Below are 20,020 nucleotides of genomic sequence, written 5' to 3'. Positions count from 1 at the left end.
AAAGGGAAAACATACTAGATATTTTCATTTTTTAACTTTTCACTGTGCTAAAATACACATAACATTAAAAGTTACCACTTTAAGTGTACAGTTCGGTAGAGATAAGTCTATTCACACTGTTTTGCAACAGCTCTCCCGACCTTTTTCATCTTGCAAAACTGAAACTCTGCACCCATTAAACAGCAACTCCCATTTCCCCTTCCCTCCAGGCCCTGGCAAGCACCATCTACTTTCTGTTTCTATGAATTTAACTACTTTAGATCCCTTGTATAAGTGGAATCAGACAGTACTTGGTGTGTGTGTGTGTGTGTGTGTGTGTGTGTGCAGATATTTTAAAGAATAATTATTTCAATACCTGGAGATCAAGATGAAGAGTTTTCATCTCACAAAATCATTTTACACAAACTGCATTATTCCTAAGTAAACCAAGCCAAAATTATATTCTTTAATACAGAAAACCCAAGAATTGTTATAGATACAACTAGACAGAAGGGATTATTATCATATAAAAGTTATCTACACAAAAACTCTGTAATTTCTCAGAATCCAAAAAACCTGATAATTCTAATTCTGAAACTCCTAGTTTACTCTAATTAACCACTCAACACATAAATAAGTCGGGTAGGGTGGAGTGGGTGTTGAATAATTCTCCTCCAGTCACTGGAAGGGACTGTGGCCACTCTGCTGGAACATGGCACTAACACCTCACCAAGTCTCCAGTGACCACACAGGGGTCAGTGAGCACAGCTTCCATGAGGACCTGAGCAGAGAAATTCACATACCAAGAAAATATACTTAAAGCATTTAAATGCTAGCACATGGTGATACCTCATCACAAAAAGCCAAAGCACAAAGAACCTTTAAAAGTTATAATGACCTTAACAACCACCTAACTATTTTCATTGTGTACTTAAAATCTAAAGTCAATAATCAGCCAGGGCATTATAGGAAATCAATGTATCACAGGAAACCAATCTCATAGTAGATATGAGAGAACACTTTTTTAAAGAAATAGCATAAAAACTGTAGGGGGCAGTTTTGTGAAATCCATCCACCTAAGTTTGTCCTTTTTCTGCTCACAACATCATCCAACCATTTCTACAGCGGTAAGGTGAGGTCACAGACACTCTAAAATTACCACCATGTTGTTCTTTATTAACTTCAATGGAGTTTTTACAAATTATTTCTCAGCCAATCATGGGCAGCAGCAAAATTTGCTGTGAATTCGCTGATCAAATCCATCACAGTAAGAAAATGTCTCCTGCCAAACACTTGCAAGTAAAATGTCTTACTCCAGATTCTATGCTTACACTTCAAGATGGACTGCTGTCAGCAAAACTGCCCCTCTGCCATGTTTTCTGCCGGCAAGCACAAATAGGTGAAACTGTCTAACCCCGTCCTGAGGGCGGACTGGTGGCTGCAGCAGACCCTACCATTACCAATTTTAACCCTTTTTCTTCACTAGGGCAGTAGTGTTTACAGCAGAATTAGGTTAGATGATTTGTAAAGATGTTTCTACCTATAAGGTTTCCTGAGAGCGGTGCTTATATATATATAAAATTGTGATTCATTTCTTAAACCAAAAGTCTGGTGAGAGGTAAAACAAGGATTCAATAGGGTGATGTTTCACTTCTTATAAATCAAGGTGGAATTTACATGCAGTGCAATAAACAGACCTTAAGAGTAAAGTTTAAGAGTTCTGACCAATGAAAGCACCTACGTAATCCACGCTCCTGTCTGGATACACAACACTGTCATCGCCCAGCAGAGCTCTCCTGTGCCTACCCGCCCCCCCACCAGCCATAACTCTTACTTTCTGTTATCACAGATTAGTTCTGCTTTTTCTAGAACTTCAAACAACGGGAATCATACAGTAAGTACCCTTTATGCTTCTTTCAGCATAATGCTTTTGAGATTCATCTGCGTTATTGCATATATTAACAATTTGTCCCTTTTCAGTGCTAAGGGTAATTCCACTGCGTGAATATACTGCAGCTCATCTATTCTCCTTTGATGGGCATTTGGGTTGTTTCCAACGGGGGCTTGTGGTAAACAAAATTCTAAAATGGCTCTGCAAGAGCTCCCCACCCCCCCATGTACACACCCTTCATAATCCCCAGCACTGTAAATATGGTGGATCTTCACTACTGACCTTAAGGCAGGGAGATCATGGAGGCGGGCCTGGCCTAACCATAACGGATTTTCTCCATCAGGCAGCAGCAGAAGTCAGAAGTCTGAAGCCTGAGAAGGCTTCTATACGCCTTCGGTGACGTGAAGATGGGGACAACCACATGTCAAGGAACGCAGGTGACCTCTAGGAGCTGAGAGTGGCACTCAGCTAACACCTAGCAAGGGGAGAGGATCTCAGTGCCACCGCTGCAAGATCCTGAATTCTGCCAACAACGAGAATGAGCTGAAAGTGGACGTCCCACCCCCAGAGCCTCCAGATGAGAACTCATTCTTGTTGACACCTGCACTTCAGCCTGGTGATGCCCTGAGCAGAGGATCACACCAACAGCATGCTCAATTTCTGATCTACAGGACGGTGAGCTAGTAATTGGGGGTTATTTGTGGTAATTTGTTACTCAGCAAAAGAAAACTAATGGGAGGGGGGGTTTACTATATACAAGTTGCTACCAATACACATGTACAGGTCTTTTCACAGACATGAATTTTCATTTCGTGCAGTTAAATACCTAGGAATGGAATCGGGGGCTCACGGATAAGTGTAAGAAACTGTCGAGGTGTTTTCCAAAGCAGCTTTACACTCCCACCAGCCATGCACGAGAGCTCTGGGTGTCGCACAGTCTCACCAACGTTTGCCGTTGTCAGTCTTTTACATTTTAGCTGAAATTCTACATGTGTTAGCAGCCTTCTCCACATATGGGGTGTGATCCTCGTCCACTTCCTCCTCTGTAGAGTTTCTGTAACATTTACAGATAACACCACATAAAGCCCTGTTCCGTATTCTTTGTCAGTGTCTCTTAGGAGTCAGGGGTTCCTGTGCACTGGAGCATAAACACTGAAGGGCAGGGATCATGCCTTTATTCCTCTAAATCCTTCCCAACATCTATCCTAGTGCTGCTTCTACAGATTATGTGGTCAAGTTTATGTACTGACATTTCTTTTTCCTTAAAAAGGTAATTAGGTAGCAACATGAAAAATTGCTAATGAAGAGGCCACTTTGTAGGGAGGAAAGAGTGTGACCTTGGAATTACAGTTTTAGTTTGAATCCACTGCTAGATATACAACCGTGAGCAAGTTACTTAACCTCTCTGAGTCTTAGGTTCCTCATCTGTAAATGGGCGGGGGAAATGCCTACACTGCATTGCTCTTGTGAAGATTCTATGAATTACATGGAAAGCAACTAGCCCAGAGGCTGGCATAGGAGGACAGCGATTGATGGCAGCTATTATTAGCTCTAAGTTTGTCACGATGTTCAGCAAAAAGAAGAGAAACAGTATCTTTCTGTTATAACTCCACAGAAAGCATGGAAGAGAATACACAAAATGGTAAGAGTTGGATAAGGTGGATGAGACCATAGGTGATTTTAATTCTAATTTTTAAACCTTTAGTAATGTTTCCATAATTTTAAAATATAGCAAACTCTTGATAACTTCTAAAACCGGGTGAAGGGTACATGGCAGGGGGGTTATAAATACTATTCTAAATTTCCATTATATACAAACCTCAAAAACTAGAGTTCACTGTACCAAAAAAAAGGGCAAATATTTACTCTACAAAGATTTCTTGATACACTAAGACCATACAATTTATTAACTCAAATGATTAGAAATGAGATAAACCCTGAAGGTACCACATTTAACAAGTTGCAGACTGTGAACAAACTTTAGGTCGTTTTTGAAATTAATTTTGTTAACCCATTAGCATTGTAATTCTATATTAAACCAAAATACCAGGTTTTGAAAACCTGACAAAATATCATGGAATAGTTAATCTATCTGTTAAATACATTTTTAATGCAATAAGGTTTAAGTTGCATAAATGGTAAGTTAATAAAGCGAAAAGTAATAATACCCACTGAAGTGGCTGTTTTCATTAGGCACCCGTGTCCACAAAATTATGTCACTTGGACCTCTGGCCTCCTTCCTCAAGAGGTGAGCCAGGGATATGGACCTCTGGCCTCCTTCCTCAAGAGGTGAGCCAGGGATATGGACCTCTGGCCTCCTTCCTCAAGAGGTGAGCCAGGGGTAGAAAGAAGGCCTATCTGGGAATATCCTGCCTGTGGATGTCGGCATGCTAACATTAACTAAAGATTTCATTCTTCTGATATGTAGGAAAATGTGCCTTCGAGAAGGCCCAACTGTGCTAAGCTAGCAGTGAGTGCTATTTTGTTGGGTTATTTCCAATAAAAGGCTTATGCAAACAGCAGTGCATAAACGTCTATGATACGACTGCGGGAGATTATACCCACACAAAAGACAGCTGAGGAGCAGGACTAGAGAGCACAATCACTTCTAAACAGGACTTGGCCAAGTTGCCACTTCATGAAATGAAATAATATCCAAACAGCTCACTACGCTTCCAACTCAGCATCTGTGCTTCACATCCAAGGACCTGAGAAGCATCTCCTACCGAATGTGATTCTCTTCCCAATCAGTCCACATGTGAACTACTTCAAAGAGTCGCACTGATTCTCTGAGGTCACCGAGTACCCCTGGGTTACAGCTAAAATTCCTAGGTGATCTGCTAACCAGAATGAATGAGAACCCTAGCGGTCTATCAGGGTTTATACCTTGTATTCCTCAGGATTCTAAAAATGGCGAAGCCTCAGGGAGCAGATTAAATACCACAGGAATTTGACTCATTGATTAATCTAGCCCTCTGAAACCGGCATTATTCCCTAAAAGGCTCTGACAGGATAAACGACCATTTCGAATTATAAAATCACGAGGCTAAAAAGAACGTGAGAGCCATCTCACGCTGGGACTCCAGAAGTCTTCCATCTCAAATTCCCAACGTTGGATAACTCCACAGTCTCCAGTTAGACTTTTTCAATTCGTAACTTTAGTCATTTACATATTAATTAAGTACAAATCTTCCCCAACTGTTCTTAAGAGTTCAAAAAGTAACCAAAGGCTGAGACTAGACCATACTGCTTCTTTTTTTAAAATAAATTAATTTATTTTTGGCTGTGTTGGGTCTTCGTTGCTGCACGCGGGCTTTCTCTAGTTGTGGCGAGCAGGGGCTCCTCTTCCTTGTGGTGCGCGGGCCTTCTCATTGCGGTGGCTTCTCTTGTTGCGGAGCACGGGCTCTAGGCGCACGGGCTTCAGTAGTTGTGGCACGCGGGCTCAGTAGCTGTGGCTCGTGGGCTTAGTTGCTCTGCGGTATGTGGGATCTTCCCAGACTAGGACTCGAACCCATGTCCCCTGCACTGGCAGGCGGATTCTTAACCACTACGCCACCAGGGAAGCCCTGCTTCTTTAAAATGTTGGAAAGGACTGAGGTTCCAGGGACAAAACAGAAGAGCTATACCCTTTGGCCATGATGGCCAATGGCCTCAAACACACCTTCTTGTCCTCCTTAAACTCTGGTGGAATAACCAGAGTTGCTCTTCTGACTCTGCTATTCTCTGGACCCTCTGTGTATTAAGTGCTCCCAACTGAAGCCAAGAGAGAGTGACAGTCACACACACCAAGGACTGGAAGAGCCTGGCTCGCTGTGCTCACTGGATCGTAAAGGAATGCTGTGCAGGTACTGATATGATAGTAAGACTTTTTGTTTTTTCTTTTTTTTTAAAGATTTGTTTATTCTTTATTTATTTATTTAATTTATTTTTGGCTGTGTCGGGCCTTAGTTTAGTGGCACGCGGGATCTTCGTTGAGACATGCGGGATCTTTCGCTGTGGCGCATGGGCTTCTCTCTAGTTGTGGCGTGCAGGTTTTCCCTTCTCTAGCTGTGGCGCGCAGCTCCAGGGCGCGTGGGCTCTGTGGTTGTGGCGGGTGGGTTTCACAGCACGTGGGCTCTGTAGTTAGTGGCCCGCGGGCTCTAGTTGAGGCCAGAGAGCTCAGTAGTTGTGGCACACCAGCTTAGTTGCCCTGATCAGGGATCGAACCCGCGTCCCTTTCATTGTAAGGTGGATTCTTTACCACTGGACCACCAGGGAAGTCCCACTTTTTGTTTTTTCTTGACAACCTTTTTAAACTAAGATCTGACTGAAAGTCTTCATTTATTCACAAATCTGGCCATATAAACAGAAGAGACAAAAAAGCTTCTCTTTGTGAAGATGCTATATTCTGAGGCAAAGAGTTAATTATTCAACTATTCTAAATTTCCAAAGGCATAAGAGGCACTTGTGACACAAGGTGCTGAGGAACATGTGTTCTGTGTTTGTCTAGAGGACTGCATCTCGCACAGCACAGCACTGTGTCTTAGCACCAGAGCCGATTCTGGCTCCGCTTCAAGGGTCACTTGTTAAATGCTTCTGAATGAGGTGGATGATTTCTTCCTCCTTCCCCTCACCCCTGCTCTTTCTTTTTCTGCTTTCCCTTTAGTCGTTCCTTCCTTTCATAATATTAAGATTACTTACCCTTGTTTGGAAGAGGGTATATCATAATATTGATAGCAAGTACAAGAAAAGAGGGGAAATATCATTAGAGGCAAAAAAGTAATCTTTCCCTAAAGCCCCACAGGCCACAGCAATAGTTTATAACAAAGGAAAAACACGTTTGATTCCTGACCTGATGTCTTTCACTTCTTTCTCACTCTTGTTTCTTTTGTAGCTTCAGATTTATTTGTTTCATTCAACAAATACTTACTCAGTACCAATGTCATGTAAGGCACTAAGTCAGGCACTGGGAATACAAAAATGGACAGGACAAAAAAAGCCCTGCCCTCTAGAGACCCCCATCATCAAGGAGGGCAAACAGAGAAGTAGGCAAAACTTATATGATCAGAAACGCCATCTCAAGACGGGCTGTTACAAGACGAAGAGAAACAATGCTTAACTTTGAAAGGGAAAGGCCAGGAAAGGCTTCAGAAAACAGTAGGACAAGCAGGACTCTATCAAGTGTGTGAGGAAGGGGAGAAAGAGGTGCAAAAGCAGGGGAGAGTGAGAGCACATTTCTCACTCGGGCTCCAGTGACATTCACAGGATCACAGCCAAAAGGTACCTAAAAGAAGGTGGTGGGAGAAGAGGCTGCAGAGGTGGGCGTGGGCCAGGCTAGGATGAGCTTTGTCTGCAGAGCTAAGGAGGATGAAATTCATCTTGTAGGAATGAGGAACCCATAAAAGGTTCTGAGCAGATGAATAACTAACTGTTTTTCTAAAAGAGAAAGATTTCCATAGGTAGGAAGTTTAAGAAATGATTACCACTTGGGGAGACGCATTAGCAAGTTGTAACAATAGATCTGTGAGAAATGATGAGACTATATGTAAAGTAAGATACCTACCCTTAAGTCTAGTACAGCCCACAAATAAACCCTCACATATATGGTCAAATGATTTTTGACACAGGTGCCAAGATCATTCAATGGGGCTTTTCATACTTGTCGTTTAAACAAATGGTTCTGTGAAAACTGGATAACCACATGCAAAAATAATGATGTTGGACTCTTACCTTACATATATAAAAACTAACTCAAAGTAGATCAAAGACCTAAACATAACGGCTAAAACTATAAAATTCTTACAAGAAAACATAGGGGGAAAGTTTCATGACACTGGCTTTGGTAATGATTTCTTGGATATGACACCAAAAGCACACGTAACAAAAGAAAAAATAGATAAGTTGGCCTTCATCAAAATTAAAAACTTTTGTGCATCAAAGGATACCATCAACAGAATGAAAAGGCAACCTATGGATTGGGAGAAAGCATTTGCAAATCATATTTAGTTGATAAAGGGTTGATATCCACTGTAAATAAAGAACTCCTACAACAACCAAAACCCAAAACAATTTGATATTAAAAATGGGCAAAGACCTTGAAAAGACACTTTTCCAAAGATATACAAATGGCCAAAAAGCACATGAAAAGATGCTCCAACATTACTAGTCATTATGGAGATGCAAATCAAAACTACAATAAGATACCACTTCACACCCACTAGGGTGGTTATTATCAAAAAACTAGAAAGTAAATATTGGCAAGGAGAAATACTGGAGAAAATGGAACCCTTGTACATTGCTGGTGGCATGTAAAATGGCACAGCTACTGTGGAAAACTGTGTGATGATTCCTCAAAAAAAATAAACATAGAATTACCATGTAACTCAGCAATTCCACTTCTGGGTAAGTACCCAAAAGAAGTGAAAGCAGAGACTTGAACAAATGTTTGTACATCTATGTTTATAGCAACATTATTCACTTGGTAGAAGCAACCCAAGTGTCCACTGACAGATGAATGGATAAATAAAATGTGGTATACACACACACACACACAGACACACACACAATGGAATATTATTCAGTTATAAAAAGGAAGGAAATTTTGACCTATGCTACAAGATGGATGGATGGATGGTGAAGACATGTTAAGAGTATGTAATAAGCAAGGCTCAAAAAGATTAGAACCTCTTATATGAGCTTCCCAGAGCAGTCCAATTCATAGAGGCAGAAAGTACAATGGTGGCTGCCAGGGAATGGCGGGGAGGAGGAATGTGGAGTTAGTGTCTAGTAGGTACAGGCTTTCAACTGTGGAAGATAAAAAAGTTCTGGAGATGGATACTGGTGATGGTTGTACAGCAATGTGAATGTACTTAATGCCACAGACCTGGACACTTAAACATGGTTAAAATGATAATTTTATTATGGATATTTTACCACAGTTTTCTTAAAATTCTATACAGTCATACTTTAGTTAGGCTATGTCAAAAATGTCCTCATATTCAGAGCTTTGCTTATGTTTTCTACATTGTCATTACTGCCTCAATGAAAGAGTGTTCTTTGTCAGCTGCCAGAATAGTTAAAGTTTACTTCAATTCATATGAAGTAATACATTTAGAACTCAGTGGTTAGACTAAAAATTACCTCTAGCCTCTAAGAAGGGAAGCCAAAGCACAACAAACACATGACCATTCCTTTGGGAAGGACACATCTGGTCTCTTCTATACTGATCATAACCTCCACGCTAACAGAGCCACCTGCTGTGTGCCCACGGTTTCGAGAGATTCGTGTTAGTTTATTAGTAGTCCATTAAGTAAAATTACCCCCAAATTTAGGAGTATTTTCTGCCAAACTTACAAAACAGAAGATAAAACCACATGCCAACTAAGCAAGAGAAGCTCAACAACAAGGTTAGAGAACAATTTACTTATTAGCTCAGAAGTGACAGAAGTTAAGAATAACTTAGATATCTAAAATCTTCCTTAAGCAAGCCATGAAAAACACACATAGGTAACTCTATATAATCCAAGCTAATAGATGATTTCCAATTTATTTCTATTTTACTGTGGAACGGAGTAATTGATGTACACTAATTCAAAGGCAAAAATACTGAGACACGAAATGAGACTACGTCTCTCAAGGCTGGACCCTGTCATGGAATCCGCGAGGCCTGGCAAATGCACCACGCACGTGCTGTGGTTGCCCCTTCCCCCCCGACACAGCAGGCACTGCTCATGAATCGCTTGCGAGCCTGAGTGTGGCCTCTCCCTTCTTCCGACCCAGCACCCCGGGCAGTCGCTATAGTCGATAGGATCGGCACCAGAGGGGAAGGCTTGCTTGCCTCCCCAGCACCGGGGCGAGAGCGGAAGAGAGATTTGGCGCGGCCGCGAATCACACCCGGAGAAGATCCAGAAGAACCTCTGCTAACGCAGGGAGGACGCCACCACCACAGGACAGATTCTGCAACACCAGCTGCTGCGTGAGTGGAAACCGAATCTGCTGCTTTGAAGTAGCCACTTCTCTTTCCGGAAGCTTTAGACATGAATAAAGATCCAGGCAAGCCCTCGGTGATACCCTAAACGGTAGTTCTTTGAAGACAGAGCTTTTATCCTTGATAGGACTGAAGAATCAAGGGGCACGACTAGGGATATGCTCTTGGAGTTTTCTTAGAAAAGTGATGTGCTGGTAAAGAAAACCTCCCCCAGCAGCAGAGGAAGGTTTCCGGATTGGCAGCTACTCACCCCGTCTCTCCGATTCTGCCGCTCCCTCCTGGGTTTTGCTCAGACCACATCCCCACCCGCTCCTAGAAAGCAGCTGGCAGAAGGCAGGGTGCAGAGAAATGGAGGCAAATTGACAAAAAAGGTTTTCAGAGGTAGACCTAAACCAGCCTGTCGTGGCTACTGAGTGGATGTGGACCAGCAACGGGAACCCAAGTGCAGCTGTTTCCTGGCTGTACACAGGGGAGTCAAGACCACGGCTACGTTAGCCAGTCAGGCCATTCCATGAGAGGGTAGTTCTATTATTTTTGATGTTTTATTATACTTCCCCCTTAAACGTGGCCAATTTCATATAGAAGCCCCATTCTTTACAAGCAAGGCATCTTAGATTACATCAGGTCAAAACTATTTAACAGACTGAAGGGAGAAAAAAAGCAATAAAGACACATTAAAAAAAAATCAAACACGTTTAGCGCTTACCATGTGTCAGATATTGGTAAAGCTGTTTATGGATATTCTTATCTCTTTTCCTCCCAGCAATATTATCCTGGCGGTACTATCCTGTCTCACAGTTTACTAAGGCACAGAGAGGTCAAGTAAAGCTGGTAAGTAAACGGAGCAGGATTTGGATTCACGCAGTCCGGTTCCAGAGTCTGTGTCCTTACCCACTACACTCTACACAGAAAGAATAGAGGGTACTTATGCTTAATGATCCCCAAGTGTGCAGGCATTATGCCAGCTAGGTGTTTCGCACGTGGTGTCCCACTGCTTCCTCCAAATACCATATGACACTGGCTTAATCTTCCCCTTTTAGAGAAAAAACTGAGGCTCAGTGAAGTTAAATAACTTACTCAAGGTTACACAATAGAAAAATTGCAAACACCAGTTATTTATTAGGTACAAACTACATGCCAGCCAATCTGCCATGTATTCTCTCTTTAATCCTCTCTACAGCCCTGTAACGTAGGTATTAATTCATCCCTATTTTACAGCTAAGGAAAATGAGGCTTAGAGAGAGGTTCGGTCACCTCATCAGAGTCAGATCAGTAAGAACAAAATTTTAACCTCAGACCAGTCGAGTCCCACATCCCCAGTTTTTCCCCTCTGATGCTGCTGTAAATAAAACTTTATGCATAAGCTACAATACGCAAGGCATTATGAGGGGTACAGAGATGATTCAGCTCCGTTCAGTAAGTGTGCAGTATAAAAAAGGAGAAAGGGCTGCTATGCAAATCACTATGACTTCCACTCATCTATTCCTCAACTATTCATTGAGGTCCTTACTATCTGTAGGCACTGTGGATACAGCAACCAACCAGATAAAAATCTTTGCCCTCCTGGCCTTAACATTCTAGAGAGGGACAATAAACAGATAAGTGAGTAAAAGATACAATATGCAAGCTAGCGGTAAGTGCTAAGGAGTTAAAAAAGAAATGGAGGGGGGTGAGCAAGGAAGAGAAACTGGGGACATTTCAGCAGCTGGGGACTCTGCTGCTCTCTGCTAGACCTTTAGACAAGTAGCCGGCCTCCATCACGGGGACAGCCAACACTGCCTCCTCACCTTCCCAAACAGGCCACAGGGTCACTGGCCCTCCTGAGGGCCACGGATAAATCCGTTTTCTCACCATTTCCTTAAAGGCTGGTACAATTCAGCTTCTGTCAGAACACCTTTTTCAATACTTGGCTTCAGTGACACTGCACGATCATGCTTCTCTTCCTACCTCACCTCCCTGACCTGTGTTGAGTCTACTTCTCCCTGCCACCAAGCTAAACAAACAAACACACCCCCAAACCCTATGGCTATTACTTGAACAACACCCTTGGTTTTGCTTCTGGCTATAAAGCCACTCCTTGCAGATCGCATCTGCTGATGCAGGTCCTGTGATCACATCTGTAAAACGGGACGCGATGCACGCTTCAGCCTCACGACATCACCTCAGCTCCAGTGCCCAACTTTCAGCCCCTTACAGACCTCTTTCCTGGATGTGTCCGAAACTGAAGCCCTCACCTCTCTGAGGAAACGCCCCCTCCTCTATCTGCTGCTTCTCATTTTCTGTCACCCAGTAAGTTTTCTGTAACTCCTCCCTCTCTCTCAATCTTCAAACCCAATCAATTTCCAAGATCTTTAGATAATACTTTTACAGTTTCTCTTGATCACATCTCCTTCTTTCTATTCCTCTGCAATGGCCAGAATTTCCTCATCTCTGAAGTAGGCTTCCCCAGGAACGTCTCCAACGTGTCAAGGTTCCCCCTTTCTCTACTTATCCCAGGGTCAGTATCAAATTTCAGTGCCATGGTCCCTTCATGTTGAACTTGGGCATAGAAATCACCATACAGTAAAATCCTCAAATCATTGAGGATTAAGCGTGATGAGTATTAACAACCACCTATCACAGTTCTTAACATGCAGTAGGGACTTAAAAAATGTCAGTTCTCTTATTCTTATTCCCTGTGAAATCAAATAGGGATCTTGCATTCAGAGGCCTGTGCAATCTACCTAGTTTTCTAGGTTTTCCAAGCAAATATTCCTCTGGCTCTGTGGTCTCAGTTCTGGCCAAACTAGAGTGCCCAGTGTTCTTAGACTTGACACATCATTCGTGCAGTCCGTCCCTTTCTGTTGAGAGTGAAGTGTCCCCCTGCCATTCTCTGCCCATCTAAACCTTACTATCCTCCAAGGTTTATCACCTCAATAGCCACGTCCTTCTGAAGTCTCCCCTCAGCCGTTTACACAAGAGACCTTTCCCTATCTCAATCCCCAAAAACCACCAACTACTCTAATAGCACCTTACAGTCAATTTATAAATACGTATCGATCATTTGATATGTGCCAGGCAATGTATCAGAAACTGAGGACACAAATGTAAAAAACTACTATATTCTTTGTATATCACGGTTATTATTAACTATGTACTTATTTTACCCTAAGTATACCCTAAGAAAGTAGCCCAGCACTATGATTTTAAGCTCTTTGATGTCAGAGTCTGTGTATTACTCATCTTTGTATTCTCTATAGCAGTTATTATGATACCTTGGTAAATAATATAAGCTTAAATTGTTAAATTTGATGGCACCCATAACAATTCTGTAGTATTTCAAAAACATTTTACTCCAGAGACAATTAAGGGGTTTAGAGCAAAAAATTAACTATTACTAAAACACATATGAGAGAAATTACTATTATTTATAAAATTTTAGATGAAGAAATAAGTATTACATAGTAATTGGGTGCATAACAGTTTACTGTGATTTAAATACAAAGCTAGGATTAGAATGAAGAGTCTCAGACTATGCCCAAACTTCAAAGACTAAAGAATATGTCAAAGCAATGAATAAATAAGAAAAAGACAAACTCAGTAAAACCCTCAAGCCTTGTACTAACTTTTATTACATACTTCTGTATTTTGTTATTGAGTGGAGATCCGCCATGTAAAAGTCTTATGACTGGTACAAACTATGCCATATGTAAATGAGAAATTAAAATGCCTGAATAAAGAACAAATTCACTGCACTGGGTCCCTGATTGGGGAGTTAAACACAAGACTTATTAGTCAGAGGGATAAGCCAAATATAAAGTGTGAAGAAAACCTGACAGAAGATATCTACTCTAAGTCGCTCCTCTGTATTCAACACCTCTACTGAGAAAGAGAGTTAGAACCACAGCCCTCCTTTAAAAAGCTATCTAAAACAAAAGCAAATAAAGTCAATTCACCAGTAGCTTAGATATTATAAATGTGTGAATACATGCTCAGAGAGTGGAAATAAATCTTCATATTTCAAAAATATTTCTTGGCCCTAATACCTCCAAAGGGGTAAGAATTTAACGAGGATTAAGGGCCTATCTATGCTGGGTGCTGAGCTAGGCACCACACCTACTCATTTTCTTTAAACAAAATAATGAAGAAAAAAATCAGTAGCTTAAATGTTCAGCTTCGAGTGTTAAGTATCACAGGCACTATTATACAGTCAACCACGAAAATGAATGAAAAGTACACTAACATGCAGCTCCCACTTTTAAGATATTAAAGGCTGTCAATTTGTTTTCCATAAAAACATAGCCAATATCACTTATTTTGATAGAAAAAACTATTCCTTAGAAGTTCCTGGCTAAAAAGTGATTAACAACTCAAAATATTTACAAAGAGCTTAACAAAAATGAAAAGAATCACTGTTACTATTGAAACATGAACTAGTGAATGGACATTTTTCTGGGAAAAGCCACGTTATCTGGGTTCATATGATAGGTCATCATAAAGATAAAACAGCATATTACATTTTGCTAACATGACAATATGCTTTAACAGAAAAGATGAAGGAATGACAAAATCATGTGAAATGTTCTCATTTAGAGGAAAAAGCTTAGGATATGGCAAATAGTGAATATGATGGGAAAACACTGCAGTGAAATTTGAGTCTTAGTTTAGTAAAACATGTAAAGTTCAATTTAAAAAAACTTCAGTACATACAGCAGATATTATGAAATAATTACCGCAAAAGAAATTAGCAAGCACCTAAATATCAAAGCTTCAAATTAAAGTGATTTTAAGCACAGTCAATGTTTACTGAGTGCTTAGTAAGTGCTAAGCCCTTTACACACATTATCTCATTTAATAACAACCCTAAGAAGCAGACATTTATCTTATCCCCATTTTACATTAAGTGTCAGAGCTTGGATTCACACCCAGCATCTGACTTGGTTCGTTACCTACTACAGTAATATACATTGTATTAACATATATGTATTAACATATGGTTCTTTAACCGTATAGTAATGTATACTGTATTAACTTTCACGTAAATTTAATGATCAATCACATACACAGGATAATTAACACGCCCAATCCTCCTGTAATATGGGAGTACTCCTATGAATTGCTCAAATCTATACACGTTTAAGTACTTCTACATAAAGAAGAGGAGAGAGGCAAAGTAGTGACACTTGGTTCCTGACATGGAAAAAGGAAACCAGGGTCACTCTTTTTGCAGCTCCTTGAATCACAGCCCAGATAGGGGCATGGCTGGGATGCTGTGGGAGGGATACATCCTGCCGAACAAACCATGGTCTCTCAATGCACTGAATACGCAACTTTAATAGGCTTATACCAGCCTGGGGAGAGGAGGAGGACAAGAAGCCAGTGGATAAAAGCACAGTCCAGCTAAGGCAGTTGGCAGCCAATGAGGGAAGAGAACGCCTAGGAAGGCTGCCTTAATTTCTGCTTTGATCCAAAAGAGACGGTATTTCTTTTTTATCTTTAAGGAACTGGAGTAGTGAGCAAGGAGGGCATGCATTCTGCGGTACCATCATTTTTAGAACCATCGTTTTTATATATACAGTACCATCATTTCTAGAAAAAAAGAAAAAGGCATATTTATGCCTCTTATTTTTTAAATCACTAGTTAAGGTAAGCCTATAGTTTCTACCACTAATTTTAGCACTTTCCTTTTGTTCTAAAAAATCAAGGGTCAGTCAAATTCTTATTTCTGAATTAGGGCAGTCGACCACACATGAGTCTACCAAGGATTAGCTAAAGGTCTGAAAAATTTTAATAGTTTATTAAAAATAATACAAGTATACATACACGTATCTACCCAGAAGTCAAACTGAACAACTCTACCAAGTGAACCAAAATATATTTGTTTACATTTTTAAATGGAATAAGGCAAAGTATACATCCCTCTGGCTCAAGATAAATATGTTCCTAAAATGTATATAAAATGTTTTTCACCTACCAAATACTATTTTCCTATTAAATCACATGATTTAATACGTTTCCTTCAAAAAGAAAAACCACACTGATGGGCTGAGCTAAAAATCTGGAGAAATCTGACCACATGCCTAAGAAGTATGTATTCCAACAGGGGCCCACAAGCCATCAGCTGAGTCCCATTGGTTTAGGTCGATTACTAGTGAAAATCAAAAAACAACTGAAAATGATCAGAACCTGGCAGGAAAACGACTGATGCTGACCGCTCTCCATTTTGACCAACTTAAACTCACGCAGCAGAACCACACAGACACAAATGATGACACTTCCCCCTTCCCTTAACAGAGACTATTACTTAGGATCAGGACTGCATAATCAAGATGCACAAATTATATTTTAAAATTCATTATGAGAAAATTAAAAATATTTCATGGAGGTATCATATTTATCAGAAGCTAATTCTTTAACTTTCTTTCAGATAATTTTAAGTGCCAATATAGCTGCGACACTCACTAAAGGGTTTTCTTAGGTTCAACTAAATATTCACACTCAAAACGACCACAGGCAACATCTGGCATGAGTCTCCTGAGAAGGATACAGGCCAGAACAGGGCTTGTCAGCCAGGGAGCATTAGGCTCTACTCCGCTGTGGAAGTACTTCCACCAGACCAAGGATCAGTTGTACCCTGGACGGGTGCAGGAGCTGCCCCTTGAGATGTTTCCTGCTCCAGAGCAGCCAGTATCTCTTTCAACAAGTTCACAGGCAAAGCTTCCAAAGTCCCTGTGGGGGAAATGCTTGTTTATAAGACTCACTGCACCCAGGGAATCTCAAAGCTAGGGCTCCCGCATCAGGTATTTGTATTTCATTTATCCTCCTATTCAAGATGCAGTTAACCAATCAGGGGTCATTTTTACTGAATATAATGTTGCCTAGAATCATAGTTGATACACAGTCTTATCAGACTACCAAAGGAACAGAGTTAACCAAAAGTTAAAAATGCCAACCTGAAGTATCTCGATTATATCAATAATTCTAAATCAATATAAAAGGGAATTCCCTGGCGGTCCAGTGGTTAAGACTGCACTTCCACTGTAGGGGTCCCGGGTTCGCTCCCTGGTCCGGGAACTAAGATCCCACAAGCCGCACAGCACAGCAAAAAAAAAAAAATTTATGTTTTATATATATATATATATATATATATATATATATATATATATATATATATATATATATATAAAACATAACCCAATAGAAAAATGGGCAAAATGTGTTAACAGGCAGTTCAGAAGAACCCAAATGGCCAATGTGTAATCTCAATAGTAATCAGAGAATGTCTATTAAAAGTAAAATGAAATACCATTCCACACCCTTAACATTGTCAAAAATTAAATCTTAAATCGCATATCTTACAACCCAGCAATTACCCTCCTAGGTAATACCCCAGAGAAATTCTCACATGTACACAAGTTGGCATTCACAAAAACGTTTGCTGCTGGAATGCTTATAAGTGCAAAAAACTGGAAACAACCTAACTGTTCATCAAGAGGAAAATGGACAAATTGTTACATGTTCATATAATGGAATGCTGTACACTGGACTGACTTGCAAATACATGGACATTATCTCAAAACAATGTTATAGGAAAAAAGCAAGTTGCAAAACAAAATGGGCAGTGTGAGATATTTAACCAAGTTTTACAACATACAAAATAATACCAAATATTATAAACAATTAAAAACACAAAGAGTAAAAGTAAAAAGCAAAAATAAAAAGCATGGGTACAATAAATAACAAACTGTAGACAGCGTTATCTTTGAGAAAAGAAAGAGAATGCTATAAATAATCCAAAGAAAAGGGGTCAAAAAAGTGTTTTTTAATTGGTAAAGAAGAATAAACATTTAAAATCCAAATAAGATTTTATCTTGGTAGTTCTCGATCAGAAAACACTACAACACACTGGTTCTCTTTAACTTTAAGATGATCATTCTATTTGTAACTCATCCTATTTGTAATTTTTTTTGTATTGAACTTCCCTCTTTCAATCTACTGATTGCCTTTTTGATGGCAGGACCCGCAGTCCAGTTGGGACGCAGCGCCCACTGTTCTAGACCAAGCCTTCGCCTCCCACTCTTCTCCTGGCCTCTGGCCTCCTCCTCTCCATTTCACCCCCAAACTCACCCTGTGCACCAAGAGCAAATCAATCAACATAAAATGTCACTTTGGTAATCTCACTCATCAGATCCTGAGATGTAAATCTCTGATGGCAGCCACTGCCTGGAGAATGAAAGGAAAAGGCTTTTAACCCAGCGTTTAAAGGCCTCAGAGTTGGCTCAACGTGTGTCCTCTACTCCTCCTCTACACAAAGGGTTCTCTGGCTTTGCTCATTCCCCTCTCCTGCTCTTTGTTCAAGCTGTATCTCTTGCCGAGAATGCTACACCGTCACCACCTCTCTTCAGGTATCCAAATCTTAGTTGTCTTCCAAGGCTTTGCCGCAAGTTTTATCTTCCCCCATAAACCCCTCCCTAACCAATGTGCCCTAATTTGGACTCATTTGTTCATTCAAACACTTATTGGATGTAGGCATGTGGCAGGAGACCTAGCTCTGGGGCACTCGTGGAATGCCTATGTATACTACACATGAATTAAAAACTGGTGGTCCAAGGGCTAACACTCTGCACTCCCAATGCCAGGGGCCTGGGTTCGATCCCTGGTCAGGAACTAGTTCCCACATGCCACAACCAAGAGTTCGCATGCTGCAACTAAAAGATCCTGCATGCTGCAAACAAAGACCCAGCACAGCTAGCTAAATAAATAAATAAATAAATATTTTTAAAACCCCCCAAAAAACACCTTGGTCTTTTTTTTAATGTTTATATGTCAACCTCAACTACGCTATAAGCTTCTTAAAGGTAAGGGATTCATTTTTTTCCCACTGAGCAGCTAACATAGTACTTTGTAGTGGTCAGAGTTCAATAAATTATCTCTGGTTAAATGAATTTTGAAATGATAAGGTTATATCATCTAATTTTTGGACCCAAAATAATTAACACTTATCCTTGGAGCTTTGAATAATGACAACATTTTCTTGTGAAGTACATATCTAGACAACAAGAACAATGGACTTGGAGTCAGAAGGTCTTGTTTGAACTTAGCCTCCACTACTGACTGCCTCTGGCCATAATACTCTCTATCATTAATCTCCATAAAATGAAAGTATTCACACCTATCTGAGAAGACTTTCACAACCGTTATGATGAATAAGTAAATTAGGAAAAGACCTATGTTATTTACTATGTAAGAAGAGAGTCTACCTGGTTTCTCAGAAGAATTATAAACCTCTGTTATAAATCCTTGCTCTCCTGCTTGGTAGAGTTGCCCATATGAGAAGCAGCTGGTCTTGAAATCAATTTCTACGATTTGGAGTCTGCCCTTGTGATCTTCATTTGGAACCCATTCTTGGAACCACCATTTGCCCTCTGTCCTGTCTTAATATTTAAGGCCCATCTCCCCCTTTGGCAGTGCCACAGACCCACTGCCCCACTATTTCAGCTACCGGGGAAGCTCACTGAGACCCACCCCTGCATGCTAATTGCCAGTAGACCATCTAGTCTATAATATATCCTCTAAATTTACTGATACTCAATGTAGCAATTTTTATATGATATGGCAGCAAACAGAAATCTGTGCATTCAGTTTGTAGGCAAAAATCTTACATTAGACATAGCTTGACTACTTCTTCCTAAATCTTTTCTTCCTAGGTCACGTTTCTATACCACAATGCAACATCTAAGTAACCACTATGTAATATCTAAGATTATGGGCTCCGGTGCCAGACTAGTTTAAACACTGGCTGCACTAGACGTGTTGCCTCAGAAAAATTATTTCACACCTCCGTGCCTCAGGTTCCTCTCCCGTGAAAGAGTACCACCAGCACCACTACCTCCCTAAGGGTTGTCGTATGAAATGAATCAGCACAAGTAAAACAGAACAGCACCTGATATGAATGCTATACAAGTTCTGTACTTTTCAGAGGTAGTAACACCAGTTACTGGAGGAATAAGGTGTAAGTATAGTTTTAATGTTTTAACAGTAAGGTTGAGCAAGTATCTTTCTGGCGAGGAGGTCCTGTTAAGCTTAAAAAATTATAGGTATGATATTATCAGCTATCTACTCAGTTTATCTGTAAGGATAAATTTATAAATAAATTTATTTATAATTTCATTCCCAACAGGTTCATTGTTTTTATAAGAAAAAAT

General features: G+C 40.4%; 1 protein-coding gene across 8 annotated transcripts in view; it reads right to left on the bottom strand.

The window, feature by feature from the left end:
* NCOA2 (nuclear receptor coactivator 2) overlaps positions 1-20,020 on the bottom strand; it is a 275,210-nt gene that overhangs the window by 125,810 nt on the left and 129,380 nt on the right. The window contains exon 1 of one of the 8 annotated variants that reach the window (XM_036829933.1): positions 10,543-10,563. The exons of the other annotated variants lie outside the window; for them this stretch is intronic. The gene's annotated coding sequence lies outside the window, so the exon portion shown is untranslated. Of the gene's footprint in view, positions 1-10,542; positions 10,564-20,020 lie in introns of those variants that run through there. 8 annotated transcript variants of the gene reach the window in all.

Source organism: Balaenoptera musculus, chromosome 17 (assembly GCF_009873245.2).
Source record: "Balaenoptera musculus isolate JJ_BM4_2016_0621 chromosome 17, mBalMus1.pri.v3, whole genome shotgun sequence".
Classification (NCBI taxonomy): domain Eukaryota; kingdom Metazoa; phylum Chordata; class Mammalia; order Artiodactyla; family Balaenopteridae; genus Balaenoptera; species Balaenoptera musculus.
Note: the sequence above shows the minus strand (reverse complement) of the source record. Positions and strands in the feature narration are given on the sequence as shown.